The following is a 24,424-nucleotide window of genomic DNA, read 5'->3' as shown; positions in this document are numbered from 1 at the left end:
ATGGCTTCAACATATGCTTTGCAATTCCATTGCTAGCAATTCGTTGTGTGTCAGAAAAATGAGTCTAGAATTCACAACACTAACTTTTTGCTCAGAGTTGCCTTAGAGCATGGAAATACAACATCTGAATGAGAGCTGGATAGACAGAGAGCATAGAAAGACATAGGAAATGTGAACCAGAGCCATTATATGTGGCTGCGCTTCCATTTGGACTTTCAAAACTGTGCTGCTGCATCATCAGAAAGTCAGCAAACAAATCAAATTCCACAGTAAGTTGTTTATTAGTTGCATTTCTATTCTGCTTGGAAAGAATTGATAGTTATGTTTTACAGGAATGGGAGGCTTTTCTACCACTTTTGGATGATAATATAGAACAATAGTGCATTCCAGCACACCAAGTAAAATGTTAAAAAAGCTATCCTGTCTTTGCACATGGTCTGCTATTGCCAAGTCAATGATAATTTTTCTGACTCTGATGAGAAATTTCAATATGAGACAAGAATATGGGACACTTAAGGCAATGGTAAAGGCATTGTCTTTGTGACAAAAACATAAAATGGAATGAAGCATTTTATGCTGTTTCATGTAGTAGGGTGGTTACTTGCTGGCTTGTTTTCCTTTACTTTCTCTTCATGGATATTTGTTCCTACTTAAATTTTAACCTAGCTTTTTTGAACAAGTAAACAGGATAGGAATTATACTGAAATAATGATGTTCATTCTATTCTCTCCTCCTTTCTGTGTAAATTGAATTTACAGAGCCTGCACTAGCAAGTTAATTCTATGCTGGAGCAAGGAATTCTTGAAACCTAACTCAAGAACAGAATCTGGCTGAGACATGATGATTCAGGAAATTTTCATGTGCTTTGCCTGTTCAATGTTGCTCTTGCAAGTCAATACAACCTTAAGTTTAGAACCTCTGTCCCCTCAGGAAGTCAATATCAACACTACAGAATATGTAATCCTAAAGATGCATGTCTAGTGCATGACTGAGAAAAGAATACAAAAGCTTGTTCAGTAGATTGATGTCTGTTCTGGCCATGAACCAGGCATCTACCTACTGAGAACATTGTGAATATCTATCAAATGGACAAATGCAGGTAATCTGACTGTAAGTCACTTCTGCACTATGAGTATAAATTATTTATATTCAGTACTCCTTACAGCTGAGGAACAAGCTGATATTGCATGCAAGTTCCTTCAAAATCCTTTCAGCAGGATGAAATTATATCAAGACTTACCACAGGGCACCTCATACAAAACAAAATGTAAATGTGCTCTGTAATATGCTTCATCACCAGCGTTTTCAGAGGACACTGCATCTGTGTAGCCTCCAGAGAACAGGGCTCTCTGTTACAGGTAAAGGAGCTGGATTGATGAGCCCAGCAGGTAACCCCAAGGCTGAGCCATTCTTGGCCTTGAGCCCCAACAGGCTGTGGAATCTCCATCCTGTGAGGTATTCAAAGATAAGCTATACAGACAAAATGCCATCTGCTCTAGTGCGATTGTCCCAGTTTCCATCCGAGGCTGGAGCAGAACAACCCCCCAGAGGTCCTCCTCCCTCCCCAGTTCTATAATTAATTTTGTAATACAGATTGCTGTTCTTCTCTGTATGGTGAGGAAGAGAGAGGGCATCAGAACCTCTGTATTTACTAAAGGGCAACACTATCCCAGAAGAAAAATTTTCTAGCTCACTTTAAATGCATATAGGCTGAAAGTCAGAACAATGTTTTTAAGCATGAAAACTGTGGGACTCTGGTAGAGTTTTTCAGTGGAAGTAAAAGAAGGCAAAACAGAAACTAATTTTAAATGTGGCTTAAGTTTGTGAAGCTTATCTCTTATGATGTCTTTGATGTAAAAGACTGTGTTTGGTGATCTTTCATATAGACAGTAAATGTACTATGGGAAATTCATGTGTGTTCAAGTGTATGTGTGCTGTGGGGATTAGTTACTGGAGAGTGTTTGGAATTTGTAATTGTAATTGTTTACTAACCTTTGGTAAGACCCCAGTATTGTGATTTATCTGCTCAATTCCTGTTATTGATCCTGAATATATAGTTTGTGTTTTCTGCTTAATTACATGACATTAATAATTTTTAAACATATTTCATACGTATTGATCTAAATTGTGTGAGTTGAGCAGTTTTATCTTGAAACAGTGGTCACCTGTCTATTTTCTTTGCATAAAATAGTTAAAACTATATCTCCAATATCTGATTTCAATCAAAAAACTCCTATGCTTCTGGCAGACTTTAGATCAGATTCAAAATCATGAGAAGTGAAGGAAAATATATTAAAAGTGAGCACTTGGTAAAGGAAGCAAATCTTATTTAGAAGAAAGACTACATAGAGTGAAAGCCCTGGGATTCAGCATCAAAATAATACAGCGATGCAGCTTTTACATTCATGCTGGTACATGCTTGTTCACAACATAAAGTACAGCTACCTATTAGGTGTTTCCTCAATAGCGCTTGCATTTTGCCTTCAGATTTTCATAAAATATCTTGGAAAGTGATGAATGAAAGCCAAGACATAATTAAAAAATATTTGAAAACATTTTATCATGGATTTTCATTTTATTTTTAAAATATGTATTTACAGATATCTATTTTTGTCTTCTTTTTTTGAAGTCAAACATCTGATATAGAAATTAGAATTAGAATTAATTAGAATTAGAATTAATTAGAATTAGAATGCAGTTGCTAGTTTAGATAATGATTTTACAACACAGTGATTTTTTTTGGCACAATTAATAGTTCTGAAGTTTCCACATGCTTTGTACACTTCAGCTGAGGTGAAAGGAGTGGCTCATCATTAGTTCTCTGGTTTTTACATGTTTATTGAACTATGAATTTGTCTGGTTTTGCTGTAGTCAGTCACTCACTTTCCAGAATTTGTCCAATACCACTTCTTAGGAATTTTGAATTGCTTTTATGTGGTGGGGGAAGGGTATTCAGCCACATTCACTGCACTCTGCCAAAAGTCTGAGAGCAAACAATGGTGCTTTTCATTCTCAGAGACTACGCCTATACTCGCAGGGATAGAGGCGCTTCTGAATTCCTGGCTCTGAGCTGGAATATCCCCCAATTACCTCCTGTTTCCATATGGGGCACAACCTGGGCATGCACCAGCCTTCCCTCTTCATGTCCAGCTTTATGCTGAAAAGAGACGTGGCTTCTGCAGCCAAAGGGAAACCAAACAAGTCATGGTCTGTGGGATCAGGTTCCCAGACTACTTAGAGAGGAAGCAGGCAAAAGGAAGAAGCACCGCTTCTTTTTTTCTCTTTAGAAATCTGAGTGCCTAAACCCACATATTCCCTGTGAGTTCAATACTAAGTGCCAGTTCTTTCATATCTAAGGCTAAAATGAACACTTTGAAGTAAAACACACAAATGCTTTTACCTGTGAGGTATTAATTACCGCTCTAAGGACACGGTCATGTGATCTAAAGAAACCAAGTCACTGAAATGTGACAAGTGACTGCTTCTCAACTGAGCCATTGTATCAGACTACGTGTGTGCACTTAGCTTTTCTTCTCAGCTGTGAACTGTGACACATTCATCAAAGATACAAAATCCAATGAGATATAGCACTCACAGCCACTGGGAAAAGATGTGTGCGCTGCAAATCACACCGCACCTTTTTCATTGAAATGTCGAGATTTAGGAATATTACAAGAACTGTACCAGCCATAGGTCTTCTCCAGGGTGGCCTTCTCCAGTTCTCTCTCCCTTTTGTTTAACAGAGAGCTGGAAACCAACTATTTCAAATGCAAACCCTTAAAAACCATATCCCAATCCTTTCATTTGCTCTTGGATGACTGCCATAATTACCTTGTTCCTATTCAGCAAGCATGGATCCCCCATATTTATGAACAGTGCTTAGCTGTATGGGGACATACAGCTCAGAACATTTCAACCTACTCCTTATATCTTAACATTAGAGAAAATAATCACACTGTTTCCAAAGCAATAAAATGAAAAGTTGTAGCACTATAAATTGCTTACAAACTCTTCCTGCTTGTAAGATTAACCCTTTAGTGACCTTCCTCTCTTTTCTGCTTATGACCTTTTTCTGCTTTTCTCATTTTCTTACCATGTACACTCTTTAGAAGATTTCTGGTTAATTAGGAGTCCTGTGGGATTTGATCTGCAGCTCCCTGATGGCCACTGAATTAATCTCTCCTCTCTAGGTAGCCTAACTCAAAGTCTAATCCCAATGCTTGTGTTTGTTTTTGTTTTTTTATTGTTTGTTGGCTTGGCTTAGAGGGGTTATTTCCTTTTTATTTTTTCCATTTGAATTTGACAATGAAAAGGAAGTTTTAACAGAAAGCCTCCAAGGTACTGACAGGAGCTTGATTCAGCACCTTCCAGCAATTTCCTTTCCTGATGTGGTGTAGATTCTAAAAAAGGAATTGTTCTTTATTCTCACAGGTTACATGTTTCTTGATAATGATTTTCTATTAAGGTGTCTTTTAAGTATTTGTACAATTTTCAGTCAAAAATTAATGATGTTCTCTTTTTTTTTTTCTGATTATTTATCTTTAATATTATTTGACTACTTGCAAGGGGTCCTGGAAAGGGATGGTTTATTCACATTTTCTGCACTTTAGTGATATCAAGTCTAAGAAGCTTTATTTTTCTGATTCTGGTAAACAGCTGTTAAGGGTCTGATGTCTAAGGCTACTCCCCATTATAGTCCCTGTACTGCTGGCATCACTCTCATGGAGAAATTATTTTATTCACTTTGTTAACAAAGCACTGTATTTACAAATGAGGGTAAAAAGAGTAACCATAAACAATTACAATATAAGAATTACTGGTATTCTGCCTAAGCACATTTTTAATCAACTTTGGAAAGTTTGGTTTAAAGAAATTTTGATGCTGTTATTTTTATTGTTTTGAAAATCAGCATTTATATTTTTATATACTGGGGACAATTCCAGAATCTGTGATAAACTTTAGAATTAGGAAAAACTCTTTGCTTGCAGTCCATTACTTAATCTGTTTTCCCTTGTGCCTTGTGATAACTGCAACTTAGGTTTGCTTTCCACAAATCACCACACTTTACAGCATAGGTTTGGCCTGGGATGTGAGTTTAATAAATGGTATGGTGGAACAGAAAACCCCTGTGGTGAGGGAGGTGTGAAACAAGATTTCAGGCTTGTCAAGGGATTTTTTCTTCTTTGCAGGTCCTGTCTGAGTGGTCATTTTTCTCACTTCTTACAACATAGCACAGCTGGACAGTCATATCCTTACAGCAGATGGCTGCAGAAATGGCACATTCTGTGATTTGTCTGCATAGGACATTTCGTTTTCTTTTCTGAAACTTTTTATAATAAAAAGTCAATATGTAATTCAGTCACCCATCTCCTATCCAAGATTTTGACAGCCTCAATTTTTCTTTTTTCTGATTTAATTTTCTGATCTTTATTTCCTGAGGAGCTGCTGATGTCACTTGGTCTGTTCATCTGGGAGAAGTGGAGACTGAGGGGAGACCTCATTGAGGTCTTCAACATCCTCACAAAGGCCAGTGGAGGAGCAGGTACCAATCTCATCACTCTGGTGACCCGTGACAGGACTTAAGGAAATGGCCTGAGGCTGAGTCAGGGGACATTTAGGTTGGATATCAGGAAAAATTTTTTACGCAGTATGTGGCTGAGCACTGGAACAGGCTGCCAGGGAAACAGTCACAAAACCAAGCCTGACAGAGTTCCAGTGCTCTCAGGTAAATGGTGTGATTCCTGTCCTGAGCAAGGGCCTGTTCTTATTGTGTGCAGGGCCAGGAGCTGGACTCAGAAATCCTGATGGGTCCCTTTCAATTTTTTTAAGAAAGCTTATTACCCCAGAAAGCCAAATAGCATTATAAACATTTCTAACATTTACAGTTACATTCTAGTTAGGAAATTTAGCTTAGTGCATTTTTACATTTCCATCTATTGCTTAATACATCTGTTAGTCTCAGGCAAAACAGACTGTGGAAAGATGATTAATTGTGCTATGCTTTAACTAAGTTTGTAAAACTCCCTCTAGCCATTGGCTGATAGCTTCCAGAAAAAATACTAATGTCCTAGTGTAAAGTACTCACATGCTGCTTCTTCACTATCAATTTCATTTAAGCTCTTATTTTTACGTGCTCACATTGTAGATTCTTGCAGTTGAAATGAGAAAGACTTTTCCTCCATCAGTCCTGCCAGTATCCCTAAAAGAAAAACCTGATCATAGTTAAAAGTCAGTGTCAAAACTGACTTTTGAATATATAAACCTGACTCTTCACTGCAGTTGTTTAGTTAAAGCAGATCTCCTGCCCTAAACCCTCAGGCTGCTGGAGCATCCTTGAGACATCCTCAGGCCTGGATTGGAGCTATTTTAATGCAGATTCTGTTGCAGAAGGAGATGGATGACAAAGCAAAGCAATAGGACAAAACCTTAAAAGACAGTCCAAGTACTGTGTCTATAACTCTTCTAAGGAGTTGCTGATTTTTGTGTTCTTCACCTTAGTGACCTCACCTTTGAAAGAAAGAAAAGGAAGCCTTGGAGGAACACATTTAGTTCCTATCCTCGTTCCCCAAATGATAAATTTAGAAGGCCAAAGTATCACCTGGATGTATCATCACTTTAGCAGAAGTGAATCAGTAATGCAGAACAAATTGTCATTCCCTGGTTGTGAGCATCAGGAGGGGTTTGTATTTTAATTCCAGCTTCCTTTTCCCCATGTTTCAAATGCCTGAGTCTAGACTGCCAAAGTGACTCTGATGGTTCAGTAAGGCCCAATTCAACACTGCAATTTCCTTCAGATTCTGCCCATTGCAATGTTTGTCACATTCAACATTTGAACTATTTTGATGATCTACAAACTGCACACTGGAAATTTTTGGTTCTCTTCATGTAATCTTGTTATGTATTGATGTTTTTCTGGTTGTTCAGTCTCCTGTATCATTAGGAATACTGTAGATATATCACAGATTCACTTCCATGACTTCTCAGACCTTTGAAAGACTAGCAAATCATTCCATCAGTCATAAAACAGGAGAGCGTTTGTGTTTGTTTTTTTTTTATTTGGATTGGAGTTTGGGGTAGCTTTGCTTTTTTCAGAATAGCAGGTACAGTTTTAATGAAACAATACTTAGTGACAGGTATCTCAAAGTAATTCTTTTTTTTTCCTATAGTGCTCCTGAATTACACAAATTAATAGATGTCTGCCAAGATCAATTTAAATGCATGCTTGTGGCAAGTTTAAAAATTTTACGTATATGAAATGCATTTAAAAGTGATTTGATCAAATCCACAGTCTTTTATCCCACTGTCAGTCAAAATTACAGTTCACAGCTATATCCTTGTGGGACTAATTTCTTTTTGATTAATTTTTAAACTGAGCGTGACCTGAAATATAATTTCAAATAAGTGATGGGCTGGGGGCTGTGTAGAATATGGGCATTTCATTAAGATGCAAAGCAGTCTTTGGATTCTAATATCCATAACAAACAAACTTTAAAAGAGTCAATATCAGTATTCTCAAGAATTATTCTGCAACAGCTATTCAGAAGGAAAATGTTTAATAAACTTGCACAGAAATAAAGACATAATCTCTCTTGCTATGTGAAGACTAGGTAAGACATACTAATGTGAAAATAGAGCTTTCTCTTTATTTTATACAGGAAGAATCACGTGCCGAACAAATTGTCAGCTCTAAACAGGGTAGACATGAAATTTTCATTTGCCTTTTCTAAATTAAAATATTTCACATTTGTCACAAATTTAGTAACACAGGAAAACTAGGGCTGTACAACTGATTTATCTGGTGGATTCCTATTTCTGACTGACAAATGAAGCCTTAGGCTTGTGAGGGCCCTGGATGACACCACTGCCAGCAGCCTGCAGAGAGAGTTCTCTTTGGCTGTAGAGGAGATAAATCATAGGAAGGAAACTCATTTCCAAACAGGAGTCATATGTTCTTTTCCTCAGAACAAGAAAATTGGTCAGCCAAGTTGAAGCATCTAAGGATGAAAGGTTTTAATTTGAACACTAGGAGCTGCTTCCTTCTCTTTCACTGCTGTTGTTTTCCCCCCCCTGCTAAGAGGGTAATATAAAACTCACCTTTGTGATTTGAGGGAGCAAAAGTTAATTGTAGCAACTGAATGTGAATGATTATCTGAATCTATTATGTTAATATGTTTATTGTTTTTATGCTCATCTGCCTTTCTTTTTTACAGCTCAGGAAATCAAATAAAAATTTCCATGTCAGGTTTTTCAGCTTCATAGTTTCATCCATTTTTGTATGGTTTTCAGTGGGATTCCATTTTAAAAAACACACAAAAAAACTCCAAAACAAAACAAAACAAATAAACCCACAAAAAGCTAGACTGGCTGGGGATACCAAGAATGGTACACTGCAACACTGAAAATTAAAAAAAATAAAAATTCTAATTCACCAGGGAAATATTCTTTAAGATCTCTTCTTTAATTACATAGGATACATCAAGGCCAGGTTCAGAGTCTGTCTTCATTTATTGGATCACTCAATGTGCCAAAACAGTAGGATATGACTTTGGAGCTACTCCTTCACAAGAAACAGTTATTTGGCAAACACCGTATCCAGACATTTTCCCACTGCACTGGTGCCATAGACACTTAACAGCATGTTCTGCTCTCCAGAACATTAAGTTTTGCTATCTCTCCTGAATATCAGTTTTCATTTGGGGAATGCAAGTCCCTAGTATGTGCCTTTTCATCCAAAGTAAAGTTATTTCCCTGTTATGTTCCTTTTATTTGAGAATACAGACACCGATGGTTATTTTTTCTCCCACTACATATAATCCTTATACTGAAAAAATATTAAAAAAAAAAATCTAGGAAAAGTATGGAAAAGCCCATGCTTTATTTCTGTATAGTTTTTCTGAAAGATATATTTGTTTTGTAGCTATTGATAGAAAATCATGTTTGTAAAGAAATAATTGAAGACGTTACCTACTCATAAGCCAAAAATCATTCCAAATGGCAGTAAAGTAACAGGCCAAATGACTATTTTTATGAGTCAAATAAGTGTTTTTTACTTCATAATAGCCAATTCTGTTATTATCCTAAGATAATAATGATGTTTTACAGAGAAATGAACTAAAAACAATATCCACTTTTTTAAACTGCTAGCTCAGGTTGAATATCCTGAAATAAACATTAAATTGAAATAGCAGAGCCATGATGGTAATTCAGAAAAAAATCTTATTTCTTTCTAAAATCTGGAAAGGCCTGTCTATCTTGCAGTGCCTGTGGAGTTCTAGTTCTAGCTGTGGGATAAATGGTGCTCTCCGAAGTCCCAGCTCCCAGATATTCATCCTGTCACTGGGTAACTTCACCAGAGCCCTGCCTATCAACATAGGTGCTCCTTCAGGTGAGCATAGAGGAACTTGCAGCTTCCTGGATGGGTTATATCTGGGAAATAAGAGCCTGAGGCTCTCTCACCCAGCAGTTCAGACACAGCCCTAGAGTCCAAAACATGAAATACACTGGAGCAGAACTCTAAGGTGGTCCCTGCACAGCACTCCCACGCTCACCTTCATAAAACTACAGCATAAGGACCAAATAGGACAACTTTATTTTTACTTTCTTGTGGTTTTCTCCTTCTTTTTTTGTTGGTCTTGCTAAGAGTGCAGTTACTGCACATGATCATCCTGTTTTAAGCTCTGGTATTTAACTCACAGATCACAAATAGACCAATATTTCATCTGAAACAGAAAAATATCCTGGATGGTATGATGAAAAGAGTAGTTTCAAATTAATGTTACAATAATCAATAAAAATAAGGGAGAGCCAGTATGTGACTAGAGTCATGGATGTGAGAAAGTAGAGACCTACAGTCTGGCCTAGCAGTGATAATTTTTGCAAATTAATTTATTTAGGGGGAGGCATGTCTATATTCTTCATGCTTCATTATACTGGCAAGCACATGACCTACCACTGTAATTTGCAAGTGAGCATGATGTCATTTTAATGAAACATCAAAAAGGGCAATTCAGAAGGAAATGCCTACTATAAAAGAGCTATTAAATAATACTTAGCAATTATGGAGTGATTTTCTACTTCAAAGCCCTTCACAAACAGTTACTAATGAATTTGCATAACCTCCCTGTGAAGAGGAGGAGGAGGAGGAGGAGAAGGAGGAGGAAGGGGGGCGGTGGGGGGAATGAAAGCAGAAACACAGAGCACAGAAACAACTTGCCCACGACTGCAGATGCCATGAGCATCAAAGCCCAGATCAGAACCTGGAACCTGATGACCATCAGGCTACATCATTACATCAGGCTCTCAGCCTAGTAGGGGCCTTTAAAAAGTCCTTAATTCCTTTAAATAAAGGCTAGTATTGATAACTCAGCCTCAACTACACAAAGTCAGTTCCTAGTCATAGTTATTTTCTTGTCTTTGCACAAGGCTGTTCAGACTAGGATCTAACATGGTGTCACCTCACAACTCACAAGACTGCATACTCAGGTCTTCTTACAGAAGAGTGCCAAAGAAAAGGGGACACACCATGGCCTCATCCTGGTAGACAGTCAAAATGCACTTATGTGTCCATTGAAACCCAGAACTCTGGAAATACTCCTATTTACCCCAGTTTAGAAATCTTCCTCATAACACGCCCCCACCCTGTCCCCACAGGTGTCTGCAGCACAGTAAAAGAATGAATGTTGTAGCTGTTTGAATCTCCTATGGTCTCACAGAATCACAAAATAAGTCATGATGGAAGAGATCACATCATGGGGCCATCTGGTCCAACCTCTCTGATCAAGCAAAGTCATCTCAGAACACATGGCACAGGATTGCAGCCAGGTGGTTCTTCAATATCTCCAGTGAGGGAGAGTCCACACCCTCTCTGGGAGACCTGTTCCAGTGCTCAGCTGCCCACACAAGAAAGAAGTTCTTCCTTGTGTTCTGGTGCATCAGTTTCCACCCATTGCCTCTTGTCCTTTTGCTTGTCACCACCAGTATTGGATCACCAAGCAGAGCCTGGCTCCATCCTCTTGACACACTTCCTTCAGATGTTATAGACATTGAAGAGGTTCTATCTCAGTCACCTCTTCTCAGGGCTGTAGAGGCACTGGTCCCTCAGGTTTTCCTGAAAAGAGAGATGCTCCAATCCCCCAATCATTTTTGTTGCCCTCCTCTGGACCAGCTCCAGGAGCTCTCCCTTGCCTCAGGAGCTCAGAACTGCCCACAGCACTCCAGATGTGCCTCAGCAGGGCTGAGCAGAGGGGCAGGATCACCTCCCTGCTGGCAATGCTCTTCCTAATGCCCCACAGGATCCCACTGGCCTTCTTGGCCACCAGGGCAGACGGCTGGCTCACGGCTTCATGGCTCATGGACAACAGATGGTTGTCCACCAGCAACCCCAGATCATTCTCATAGAGCTGCTCTCAAGCAGGTGAGCCCCCAGTGTATAATTGGTGTAGAGGGCTGTTCTTCCCCTCTGCAGGATTCTGCATTTGCCTTTGCTGAACTTCAGGCAGTTCTTCCCTGCCCATCTCTCCACCCTGCTGAGGTCCATCTGAAGGGCTGCACAGCGCTCGGGGGTATTGGCCACCTCTCAGAGATTTGTGTCTACTGAACGTGTGGAAGAGGCATCTCCCCTTCATCCAAGTCATCAATGAATAAGTCATCCCACACTGGGCCCAGTAGTGAACCCTGGGGAACAAGTGACAGGTCCCCACTGATTACAATCCTCTGGGATCTGCCAATCAGTCAATTCTTAATCCACCTCATTATCCACTCATCCACTCCGGACTTCCTGAGTTTGCCTATGAGGACATTGTGAGAGACAGTATCAAAAGCCTTGCTGAAATCTCAGATTTTTTTTAAGTCACTAGTTAGCAAAAATGCAGTCCACCATATCCACAGAGTTTTTCCTCTTTAGTTTAATAACAAAACATTAGTGTTTGGCAACCCTCACTGCCATGTAATTTGCCATGTCATTTGACATACATGTAGTGATTGGTTGACATTCCCTACCCTAATGGTAGTGGCTGCTCTTAAAATCTCAAACCAGCACTACTTGCAATGATTGTGTTCATTTTCTTTGCCCACAACAGAAGAAAACATATCTATTTTGAAAAAGTTTTCCCATTGTGTTATTTTTCCCATAAGTGGTATATTATTTTTCCAAACTTAGGTGTATATATTTTTCAAACTATGTGTATATATAAACATTCTGATTCAGGTTAATCTATATATCCCAATCTTGAGAATACAAGACAATATGTCACCCTTGACAATACTTTTAATAATTCATAACCCTATACTTGGGAATATATTTTACAAAAAACATTTGAACACAGGTGTTGCGTTAAACAAATAGTTGATGAAGTTTCTGAAGTTCTGTAGATTAGCCAAATAACAAGATTTTCTGTCTATCTTAGCTTATCTTTCTGTTTCTTTCTAAAAACCTTGAGATCCGGTTCTACATGAAAAAAAAGCCCTCTTTATTTGGACAGTTCACTGTGGAAAAGAAGCAACCCCAAAATTATTAACTGAAATTCAGTCCAAACATTTTTGAGGGCCCATAAGTCTGGATCTCACTGAAAACCTGCAGATATTTCTATACATTAGTCATCATTTTGCTTTCATGCATATTCCTTGCACAGTGGTGAAGGGGAATATGCTCAGGACATGATTTCCAGTAACAGCCACCAGTGTTCCATGTGGCCACCCAAAACAGCAGCTGAGATAGATGGTGTAGAAATACTTAATACAGACTATTTCTGATAGATATATATATAAACAAGTCTATAAATTTCAATTTAAACTTGAGATCCTTTCCTTTCTCCTCCCTACTAAGAGTTTAGATACATTTGAAAGCATTGTTTTATTACAAGTTTGTGAACTGTAGAATTTTAGACAGACTATATTTATGCTGGAAAGATTTTAATCTTATTTAAATATGATCATCATAAAGGTGTTGCAGGAGGACTACCTGAAATTAAGTGTGCTTATTTAATTGAAGGATACGTCGCACTGGTTTAATAATTATTCGTCACTGGGAAAGATCTGCCATTCTTTGGATCAGATGTGATAAAGGTACAGGTGGACTGTATTTTAACACACATTTTTGCGTTATTGTGTGGGGTATTTGGACCATATATGTACCAGAGAAGTATTAAATAATGAGTATTTAATAACTCACCCATTAGCTGTCTCCTTACAAGAAAAATGTCAGTTAAATGGATGGGAGTAACGTATTTTAAGTAGTTTTGGAAATATGTTCAGTGTGAATGGATCCTTAACTGTTATTAGCTTTCCCTAAAATTTGTATTTGTTTCAGTGAAATCTAAACTGGAAAGTCCTGGAGCAGCTCAGTGCCTCATCTGCCTCTCCAGTTGTACCCTTCCAGGCTGCTGGAATTCATCTTTCCTCCTGGAACCTCAAATAAAAAAGCCACTGAGGACTCACAGCATGACTCCACAATGAAATATTTCACTTAGGTTAGAACATCTGGGAAGAGTTTGGGGACAGCATCAGGTCTGGAACTATGTATTTGAAACAAAATAATTGTGCTTGGCACTTTTGGTCTTGATCTAAACTTTTGCTTTCTGCCAGCTGGGTAAATTCATTCATGGCCGGGTTGCACTGTGGCGTCTGTGGTTTGCAGATTTATGTTCTTGTCCATCACTCCTCATTGACACACTCTGTATTGTCTTCTTCTCTTGGAAGATGTCTGTGTAGCTAAGGGGTTTTATAGGCTTGAAAGCATTCTGAAATGCAGCCTTTATTTTCATAATGTAACATTTACATGCAGTAGCTACTATTAATTGTTATTTATTCTAAACTTTTTCAGACTCTGAACCATCCATGCGACTTCCAAATTTTATCAGTTTCCTATTACTATATTTTCTAAAACTTCTTAAAATCAAGACATATTTTTTCTGATTCTCTTGATTAGACTCTTTCCATTTTCTCAAAATCTTGTTTCCTAAAAGTCAATTATAAATCGAGAGCTTTTGGGTTATATGCCATTTTAACTATTTTTAATGTGGTTGTAACAAACACACCAGAGACAATAATCTGGGAGGAATGTAGAAAAGAAAACAACTGATTCTAATTTTCCTTTTCCTTAACTGGGTTTTGCAACACTAGAATGCATTTCCCTTTGTTTTTCAGAGCTGGGTATCTGTATAAACATAATAGGAACATGGTGACTTATCTATTAATTGACTAGTGAACGTGATGGTTGAAAGGAACAGTCAAAATAAATACATCTATCAAATTCTAGATCCTCAAAGGCATTGAGAACTATATGAATTAGACTTTAAATCTTTTGAAGACCTAGGGAAAAATGGTATAAATAATATGACTCTAAATTAAACTAATACACGATTAACCAAAATTCAAAATTCCCTTACACTGTAAATGTATACAGTTGTATTAATAGTTTGCTAAAAGCAGACTATTTGAGAAATCATAGACTTTTGGCATCATAGGATTAATATCAACCATTTCCCTCTATTGACCTTTGCAAGATTACTTCCATTTTACTCTAGTAAGAAAAAAAAAATAATTTCCCCTTACAAGAAGGTTATCATTGTGATGAGACCATCCCATTCTGTTTGGTCACAGCTTATAGGACATCCACATCACACAAACTTCTATTGCACATGATATTTTCCATTGTTTTGCAGAAAACAAACGTGAGTACATTTGTAGCAGACATTTGTCCTTGATGAAAATACACTGAACTCATCAATGAAAAGTAAATATTCATCACTGAACCAATTTATGTTAGACAGCATTTATAGTCAACAGAATGGAAGAAGCATTTGCAGGGTGGGATTTACCTCATTCCAATGACTCATACGAATCTCATTGCAGGCATCTGGAATTAGACCACGTGTATCTCGACCTCAGAGTCACCAGGCTATGGTCTTCTTTGGATCAGGACCATCTGCAGGAAAGTCTCTCTTATGACTGTAAAACTGTGAGACTTCACAACCGTGAACATTTAAGAGCAGCTGCAGGGAATGAAAGCAGTGTTGCAGATAACTCATGTACACCACTGGCAATATTTTTTATTCAACATCTATATCAATCATGAGTGCCCAGTGCAGCCTTGCTCATTGAAACACCTCAGGTGCTAAGCTAAAATCCAGTGAGGCAAACTAACCATGCCCAGCTTATGATGTAAAGCCATAATTTGAATATATCTCACTGAAAGCACTTTCCTTGCTCTCATAATTCCAAGTTACAGGAACACTTCCATAATTTATCAAGCAAATATTTTTGCACACTGTTCATCTGTCTTTATTCCAAATCTTAGACAAAACTTTCTGTTTCCCAGAACTCAGTTCTGGAAAATTTCAGATCCAAATAGTTTCAGACATATAAAATATTGTTGCGGTAGGAATTGTTATTGTGTCTTAGGTGTAGAGGATATGGGAAATGGAAGCCAGCACATTGAGAGCTTACCTGAGAGAGGATTTAGAAGCTGAAAAGCATCCTCAAATTTAGTCAGTGATCCATCATGCCTGTTTTCCCACACTAACCATATAAATAAATCTTCATATAATTTTTAAAGACTGATAAACACTGTGTTGGGACTGCTCAGAGAAGGCTGAAAAGTAAGATATGGCACGAGTGGTTTTTCAATAGAAGTCAAATGACCAAAATAGTCCCTCAGGAGATGGGAGATGCTGTCCCACTAGGGAGGGTTCTATTTCTGTCTCTTCCAAGGACTACCATAGCTGCAAAACTGCACAGTCTCCCAACCTAGAACATTTTTTTTTTTCATTTTTTCCCTCCAATGGAAAGCTATTCAACCAGTGCTAGAATGGACAGAAAGCAAACAGAACTAACCTTGGTGTGGAGTGGATGGGATTAGGAACTCAAGTAGAAGCTCCAGAAACATCCTTCCAAATTATTTCATGTTCCAAGTGCCCCCCAAATGCAATATCCTTATTTTGTTCATTCTATTTAGTGATTTTGTGTAGCTTCCCACACATACATCCATTCTGGATGACAGAAATGGCCCATAACAAAAGGCATACAGATACTGAGGGCTTCTCCAACATTTATTTATCATCATTATTGTCCCAAAATTAAATAATTTCAAAAAGTTTGAGAAAATTTTTGTTTAGTACATAGGGACTTACTGCTAATGAAGCACTGGTACCAGATGTAAGTTGAAAAATTGGGGTTTTTCTTCTTCTAAGGTAAAAGGGGTCAGGAGCAAAGGAATCTTTGTTTTAAACTCAGCTCCTTTTATTGAAGGCTGCATGGGCCTTTTCAAATTAAAATACATCAAATTTTTTTTTGTTCTACTTTTGAAAAAAAGGTATGAATACTATAATTTAATATTAATTAAAAATACAATTAAATATTTATTTTAATCTATTTTATAGTTTTACCCTTAGATATTTCCCCACAGTTCAGTATATCCTCATGTAAGAGCCAGTCATTCAAGTGTGCATGGCTTTCTCAGGTTAATTATACCGGCATTTGATACATACACGGATCTTTCTCTCTTTGGGGATTCTAAGTAATTTCTAAGGGTGCTGCCAATTATATCTACAAGGAGCTCCAAGCCTAACTACCCAGATCATATCTAACACTTGGGAACTGGAAAAAAAATAGCTTTACTTAAATGGATGTTAGTATATGCCTGAAGAGGTACAAAATTCTTTTAATATATACTTTTAACATATTAATTTTCTGGTTTACAGCTGATGTCCTAATTATCCCCAGTTACCAATGGACTTAATAGGAGCAAACTTAGTCCAAAATTCCTGACTGACAGAGCCACAGATTAGAGGAAAGTATGGATTTCAGTTCAGAAATTTCTGATATATTCAGAAGAATTAGTGTTTATGTTAAGTTAATGTAATTATGTTAGATATTTCTTTGGCAATTTTAATTTTCTTACCTTTTTGAGAGAGATCAGATGGAACATGGTAATTTCTTGAATTCTCTATTCACATGGTAATTTGGATTTATAACTGCAGATCTGGGCATTGCTGAGTGAAATTCCCCTCACAACTTTAAAAGGAATTGTTTGCAAGCTAATATGCTGATTGCCATGGAATCTCTGCAACATTTGAAAACCAGCCCATTATTTTGGTTGCTTATGCAGCTTAGAATATGTGGTTAAAGTGAAGTAGTTAAAGCAGTGTCTCCACAAGTTTTTAAAACATAAGTGTCCTTTTACTCTTGGTAAGTGCCACCTCCATATTCATGTATGCAAGGACTCGTGTTAACCCACAAAAGCATCAGATGTAAAGCCACAACAACACCACAATTATGGAAAAGAAACTTCAATAAATATATGATTGTTACATAAACTTTTATCTCCTCCTACCATATACTAACCTGCTGTGGTCATAGACATATTTTATTTCATCAGCTGATCCCATTTCTCAAGACTGAATTTCTGAAAAATTGTTTTTTTCAAGTGAGCATGTACAAGACCTAGGTAGCTAAACTACAAAACCATATGAAATCAAAAGACAGCTGACACATTAATGATTTCTTCATCTTTAATGAGGAATAAGTATATCCTGGGTTCAAGTCCAATTTTCAAAATGTGTCATGATTTTTTTGTGAATCCTCAGTGAGCTCAACACAAAAAATGAAGGATAAAATAAAACATAAAATGGCTAAAAGAAATGGTGTCACAGTGTAATAAATAAGCAGAAACAATTTACTTAGACATAAAACTTTCTTTTCCAACAAACTATGAATTCTAACTTAATGCTCCCATTGTCTTTTTCTAATGACAAAATCTATTTCAAAACATTTCAGTATATTAAAATATTTACTCATTGTATTAAAACACCCTTTCTGTTTTACAAGCCAATTTAACAATTAATCTTCAAACTAATAGCAAATGTGTGAATTTATTATGCTACTTTTTTAACCTGTTTTATTTTCCTAGAAATATATTTTTTCAATATGGACAAGATGACAGTTATAATAGTTACCAATATTTTTACTGTTTTTTGATTTTTCCTGGAATTTTTATTTTTTTAATTTCATTACATCAGTACGAAAATCTTAAATTATTTTTTGAACTTGAATATAATATATATTTTTAATTTATAGAATATCCTTATCAGACAAGCATCCTCAGTGGAGTCAAAAAGAATGTGCTATAAATGATGCTTGGAATTGTCAAGGGAACAAGTTTTTATTTTAAGAATATATGGTAGTGCTGAAACTTTTTTTTTCTCACCAGCAGACAAGGAGCAGGGGAGCATATTTCTCATTTTAAGCTTCAAAGAGACTTCTTAGAATTGCTGTCTTTGAAGCACTCCCTCCACATCCTTCCCCATATTGGTCTCCAATCCAGAATAAAAAAACATTCCTCTCCTGATGTTGGAGCACTTTCTTCTAGGACTTTCATAACTTTCCTGTCAACAAATTACATAAAGCATCAGACAAATCCCTTGTAGATGGTTTCCATGAACCCAAGACACTAACTTTCACTGCATCTTAAAACTTATCTACAAAGCTCTGGTCTCAGCTACTCTTCACAAAACAACAAGCAACAGGAGACTCTTTAAAGAGTGGGAGAAAATCTTTTTTTCTAGATTCTTTTTAAGACTGATGATATATTTTTCCAGTTTATTGACATTAAAAGAGTTAAAACTAATCAAGTTTCCTCTGCCTCTGAACATTTGTTCCCAACTTTCTGATTTATTTAGTCAACTATTTTTGGTTGTAAAATTTTGGTAAGTAGCCATGAATCTGGTTTCAATTGTGTGGCCCAAAGGGACAGCAGTTGGGAAATCAGTCATTTCTGTGATGTGTCTGTGCCCCATGAGGGAATCATGACCTCACTGTGTCTATTTGCATGGGCCTCTTCCACATTCTGTGGCAGCTCAGATCACTCAGATGTCTTGAGCTGTATGCCCAACCCCCAAGCCCAAAGTGGGAAAATTACTCCACAGCACTTTCAGTTTAGTTTTTCATCAGAGGTAGCTTATGACAAAAGAGACCATCTTCTACACCAAAAAAAAATGGTGTTGATTTTATGATTTATCCTTTAGTCTAACATATTCTATCTGTTTTTAATTATTACAACAAACACTTTCATTTAAGGAGACCATGACTGCCTTCTAGAAAACTAAGATTTCCGTCAGTTTTTATATGATAAAACCAGTTTTCCATCATTTTTTAAAATTTATCTTGAATGAAAATGTGACAAATTTTGAATGTTTTAGATGCAACAAAGAACAGATTTTCCTGAGAGCATTTGCTTACCTTCTTCCCATTCATCCGAAAAGCACTTTAAAAATATAAGAAACCTATTTTGAAATCTGTACAAAGGCAACCAGTAAACTTATTGAAGATGTTGCCACTGTGCATGCTGATGAAATTTCTGATTTACACTGATATTTCAAATATTGTGAAGAACAAACCAGTTTTAGGGAAAAATTTCCATGTCTAACCTTAGAGATCTTAGCTTTTGGGAGGCACTATTTATACGCAGAGCATTAATGTGATTGACTGATGAGATAACATCACATAAAGAAGTTTCTCCAAACATTTGGAATTACAGGCAGGATCACAGAATTATAGCTACAATATTGGAAAAGCCATATGCACAGATTTTTACATTTTGAACAATTAAGTCCTTTCTAGTGATGCTCAGAATAGTAGTAGGAAGCTACACCATCAGCCAGAAGGAAAATAACTTCTGGCTAAGTACTAACACAGTTTGCACCATTTCTAAATGAGCATCAACATCAACAACAACAACAAAAAAATAATCTTGAGTTGATAACAGTAGAAACTAAAGAATAACATTTAATGGAAAACTGATTTGGAAAAATCCTGTCTCAGACTAACAGAACAGTCATGATATTTAACAGATGTATTGTTGTATTAGCTTAAATTCTAACAGTAAGTTTTATTATCCTTACTCCATAAACAAGTATTTATTTTCATTTTTATTATGAATTTTTATGGCTTAAGACAACTTAGAAAAATCTTGATTTCGGGTTTGTTTCAGAACTATTGTATCAGCTGTAGCTATTTCTTTATATCTAGAGTTGTGTTCACTAAATCAGTTGTGGAGGTGGAACTACACCACTAAATCTGGCTTTGTGGTTTATCTCAGCAACCTCCCCATGATCTCAGAAGTCACTTAAAGCCTTACTCTGCTATTTTTCCAGGTTTAGATGTGCAAAATCCTCAGGTGTCTAAATAGTTTACTTTATGGGACACCATAAGCTGCACACCAGCTCCCTTGACCACTTCAGACAAAAAACATTGTAAACCCTGCCCAAATCCTATTGACATTTTTCTCTGCCATCATTTTAGCTCTGCCTAAATGTCTATAACATTTGTCCAAGCCTTGCAGATAAAGGACAGTGCAAACACACAGACAAGAGCAATGGATATAAGGCAAGTCTAGAGTTTTTGAACTAAAATTTAATAAATTAAATTAAAGAATTTATGAAACTAGAAAGGGAGAGAAAAGCTAAATTGGTTGCTAAGAACAAGGTAGACATACTGGTCCAGTAAGGCCAGGTTCCAGCAAAGGGGAACTGAAGGGCTGAGGGAAGCATGTGAGGAAAGTCCTGAGACATTTAGCTATTAAGATTTCATATATAAACCAACAAGTTCTTGGAAAGCATGAGGATAAAAGGCCACAAGGTATGAAATATTTCAACTTGTGAGTTAGTCTTTCTGCACTTAAAATGGAGATTTTCAATCTTCTTTGGAAGAACTTGATTCCAAAAGATATTCCCAGTGTAAATAGCTTCGCTGGAGCATCTGTGAACATTCTTATCAAAATGGCCTGAAACTTCACTAGATTCCTCTGCTTGCATTCCTCATTACATTTTCCTGTTTAATGAGCTTTGAATTCCAAAGAAATGCAAAAATGCTTTTGGAGGATATGGAAAAGTGTTTACAAGCTTCCTCATGAACTGGAAAATCTGTATGATTTTTCCCTTTGCAAGCAGGACTTCAAGCTACACGTGGTTGATAGTACCTAAAGGTAAACGTACATCTGGCACTCACCACAGGCATCTAGGGGTTTCTAATTGCTATCAGTCCTCAGTGTTTCCCAGAACAATGTCTTGTGGGCATCATGCTGCAGAGAAGTTGTTGGAAGCAGAGAGCAGCTGTACACTCAGAGCACTTCTGCGAGACTGAGTTTTGAGAATTTCAATATAAACACAGTACTTTGTTCAGGAGAAACAGAAAAAGGTGTTCATGGGTGAACACGGGGGAGACCTGCAGCAAGCAAGTATTAATGAGCATCTTGCATGCCTAAGGCTGCCCAGCTGTCCATGGCAAGCCAAACAGATATTGTGCATGACTCTCTGCCCTGGGAATATTGTTCTAGATAAGAGGAATGGGATGAAAACAGAGTTGATTAAATGAACTTTAGCTGTCTAATTTATGAAACTCACAATGAAGACATTTATGAGTCCCCATATATTTCATTTTTAGCTTTTCTCAGGTAATCTAACATACAGTATACAAGACAAATGCTAAGTGTGTTAGTCTCTCTGCTTTATTTTTTGCTATGAAGGAATATAAAGGTGCTTCTAATTCACTTAACCCTCCAAGTAAACAATATCTTATTTATCAACAGGTCCTCTTCTCTTCTAGGGTTTAGTTATATTAATCCATAGCCTGCAGAAGAATTAAATGTAACCAGTGCACCAAAGCAAGGCACCCAGGTTGGTTTCCACCATCTCAGTACAAGAGCTTGAGAGCTTCCTCTCCCTTCCTTCTTCAGCTTCACAGTAAATTTAATAGTCCCTTCTGCCCTACACTAGGTAGGAGAAACAGTGATAGTAAGAATGTGCATCCCATCCACACTTAAGTGGCAATCAGAAACAAGCCACCATGTCACAAGCAGCTGAAAAGCCACCACAACTTTGTCATAAGTGGCAGGATTGCAGTCCAGTCAACCCTGACTGCCCTTAAAGCAGCTCTATGACAATTCAAGCTCCATTTCTGCTGCCCTACAGGATGTGTGCCTTAGTTTGTCCCATTTCTTACCTTATGTGTATTTAAAGCATCACACTACACACATTAGAAAGTACCCAGAGTTAGAAAACGTTCAAATGTCAGGAGTGAGGAAAGATTTCAGTCACTGCCCTTAAGCCTACTTACCTAAAGGGTGGAGATTTGTCACTGCTTCTAAAGAACCATGCTTTACATCAGTCATATTCTTTTTCCTTGGAATTCCTTTCTGCTGGCATGAAATACTATTCTAAATGATTCTGCTGTTGTGCTTATTATATTTTAAGAGTTCTTTTAAAATATTCAGAAGAAAAACTACAACAGACTAGAGGCTGAAAAGATATAAGCTAAATCTGACAAATCAGATTTAATCAACAGCCAGATTTTTCTTCAAAATAATTAATGCCATCAGGCAACTAGTGAATATTTCTGTTGAACAAGGTAAGTTAAACAAAATTTTCAGCCTGAAATTTGGAAACAAAATTTCTTGTCCTTTCTTTTCAAGATGACTAGGATAATTAATCTACCTAAAATTAAACTGGCTATATAATAATCCCTTTTTAGTCCGTCTTTGTAGCCTTTTTAAGCCATGGGCAGATTTCACACACATTTAACATTAAGCTGATATCTCAAGCACAATAAAATTCCTAAAGACTAAGGAAATTAACAGCTTGATGAGGGTGTGAAAAGTAGTGTGATTAATTGTGTTGAGACTGAAGGAGAAGTGAGGGAATTCAGCCACCATCAGATAAGCCATCAGTAATGATTAACCTGCCAATTAGCCCTGCATTCACTGATCAGATGCACCACCACAGCTGATTCTTGCTCAGTGAAAGTGTTAGGGAGACTTGAGAAGGCACAAGGTGTATTGCAAAGCAGAAGAGACTTTGAGCTCAACCCCACTGCAAACTCTGTTTTCTTAGTATAGTGCTTGTAAATATATTGCTCATGAGACTGGTCTCAATGAGCAAAGCTGAGAGAACAAAAACTAAAACAATAGCAGAAAAAAAAAATTTAAAAAATTGGATATTATTTTGATATAAACTATAATATTTGCACTATTTTCATTCAGAAGTAAGAAGACTCATTTGTTTTAGTATGACCCAAGCCAAATATTTCTTCCAATTTTTCCCTTTGTCTACAGAAGCAGTTACTCAAACAAGAGATAAGTGCATTATGTAGCTGCCAACTATGCATAGGGAGCCACGTCAGACACTCTGCCATGAAGTCCAAGGCTGCAGTTATGAGCAGAATGTTTGCAAGGGACACTGCACACAGCAGCTGGGACACACTGTTCCTGTGCCACTGTACCAGACATTGCTGAAATAATAATTTGATATTAAAGATATGTTATATTAATAGGAAAGTATATATGAAGCAATTCAGGCGTCCAGGTATTATCTTTATAGAACAAAAAGTTTTAGTTTTCTTCCTGGGTTTTTCTCTTTCTTCCCATTTGCAGGTTTGGGAAAGTTCACAGAATTACAAGATTACAGAAAATTCAGTGACCATAAGGATATCAAGATGATATAAGTATAAATAAGAATAATATTTTTTTTCCACCCAAATTAGCTCATATTGCCATTATTATTTACTGTGGATATAAAATGAGCTCTACATTCATGCTACTTACGGTACAATGCTGGCTGTAGTCCAGAAATGGCATTAAGTTATTGTGTCTTCAAAGAGATTTTGATGCATAGATAATTTCATAATCACACCAAAAGAGTATAGCAATTGGACATAAAAACTGTACAGGCCACCTGTAATTAGAAATGGAAATGGCAATTAGGTTGTGTTAGATATTTTTGCCAATTTGCATGCATGATAGTCAAATTTTTAACTTTAGGCTGAGTATTATCAGGCTAAGAATGGAAATTGTATTTGGATTTTGGACTTTTGATATGACACATATGTCAAGCGATCCTTAAAATGCAAAGTTTTGCATTTTCCTACCAGATAAGCATTATAAAGTTTTCTAAGAAGGAATGCATTCATTCAGTTGTACTTTAAACACCTTGCAGCAGGGAAAATTTCATCTTACATATAATGACATAAAATTTCCTGTTACATGTTTGTTATATGTATGCTGTCAACTTCCTTTGCAGCAGTGTTAATAACCATTGGTACAATTCCATTCCGACTTTTTTCTTCCAGCCACTGAAGCCTTTGTCCCAGATTGTATCCTATATCAAGGTGTTAATTTCAGAGTTATTATCTTTAGTTTAAAAATCAATCAGTTATTTCTACTTCAAGTGTTGTTTCACTTTATGTTCTTCTCCTTGGCTATGTACAATAAACGGCTCTAAAGACTGAGATGTTAAAACAATGTCAGACTGAGCTAAGTTGATTTCTTCAGAAATCTGTGTATTTCTCTGTTTGCCTAGCTAGTGAGCTTTGTCATTTTATGCATATGTTGAGAGAAGTCAAAGGGGTTTTAAAAAGTCTTTAAAGATTGAAGCACTAT

At 36.9% G+C, this 24,424-nt stretch overlaps 1 long non-coding RNA gene across 7 annotated transcripts; it reads right to left on the bottom strand.

Moving 5' to 3' along the window:
* Positions 1-8,439: 8,439 nt before the first annotated feature.
* Positions 8,440-22,683, bottom strand: LOC111922795 (uncharacterized). Of its 7 annotated transcripts, none has more exons than XR_015284225.1 (7): positions 22,108-22,680; positions 18,203-18,380; positions 17,341-17,401; positions 16,898-17,059; positions 15,445-15,589; positions 14,817-14,990; positions 8,487-11,107 (listed from the first exon to the last, which is right to left on the bottom strand). It is a non-coding gene; the product is annotated as an uncharacterized LOC111922795 (long non-coding RNA). The 7 variants fall into 7 exon arrangements; XR_015284224.1 differs by lacking the exon at positions 8,487-11,107 and adding an exon at positions 20,671-20,835 and having other exon boundaries at positions 13,731-14,990; positions 22,108-22,683; XR_015284227.1 differs by lacking the exon at positions 17,341-17,401 and having other exon boundaries at positions 9,578-11,786; positions 22,108-22,673.
* Between the last annotated feature and the right edge of the window lie 1,741 nt (positions 22,684-24,424).

This window comes from Cyanistes caeruleus, chromosome 3, assembly GCF_971803275.1.
Source record: "Cyanistes caeruleus chromosome 3, bCyaCae1.hap1.1, whole genome shotgun sequence".
Lineage (NCBI taxonomy): Eukaryota > Metazoa > Chordata > Aves > Passeriformes > Paridae > Cyanistes > Cyanistes caeruleus.
Note: the sequence above shows the minus strand (reverse complement) of the source record. Positions and strands in the feature narration are given on the sequence as shown.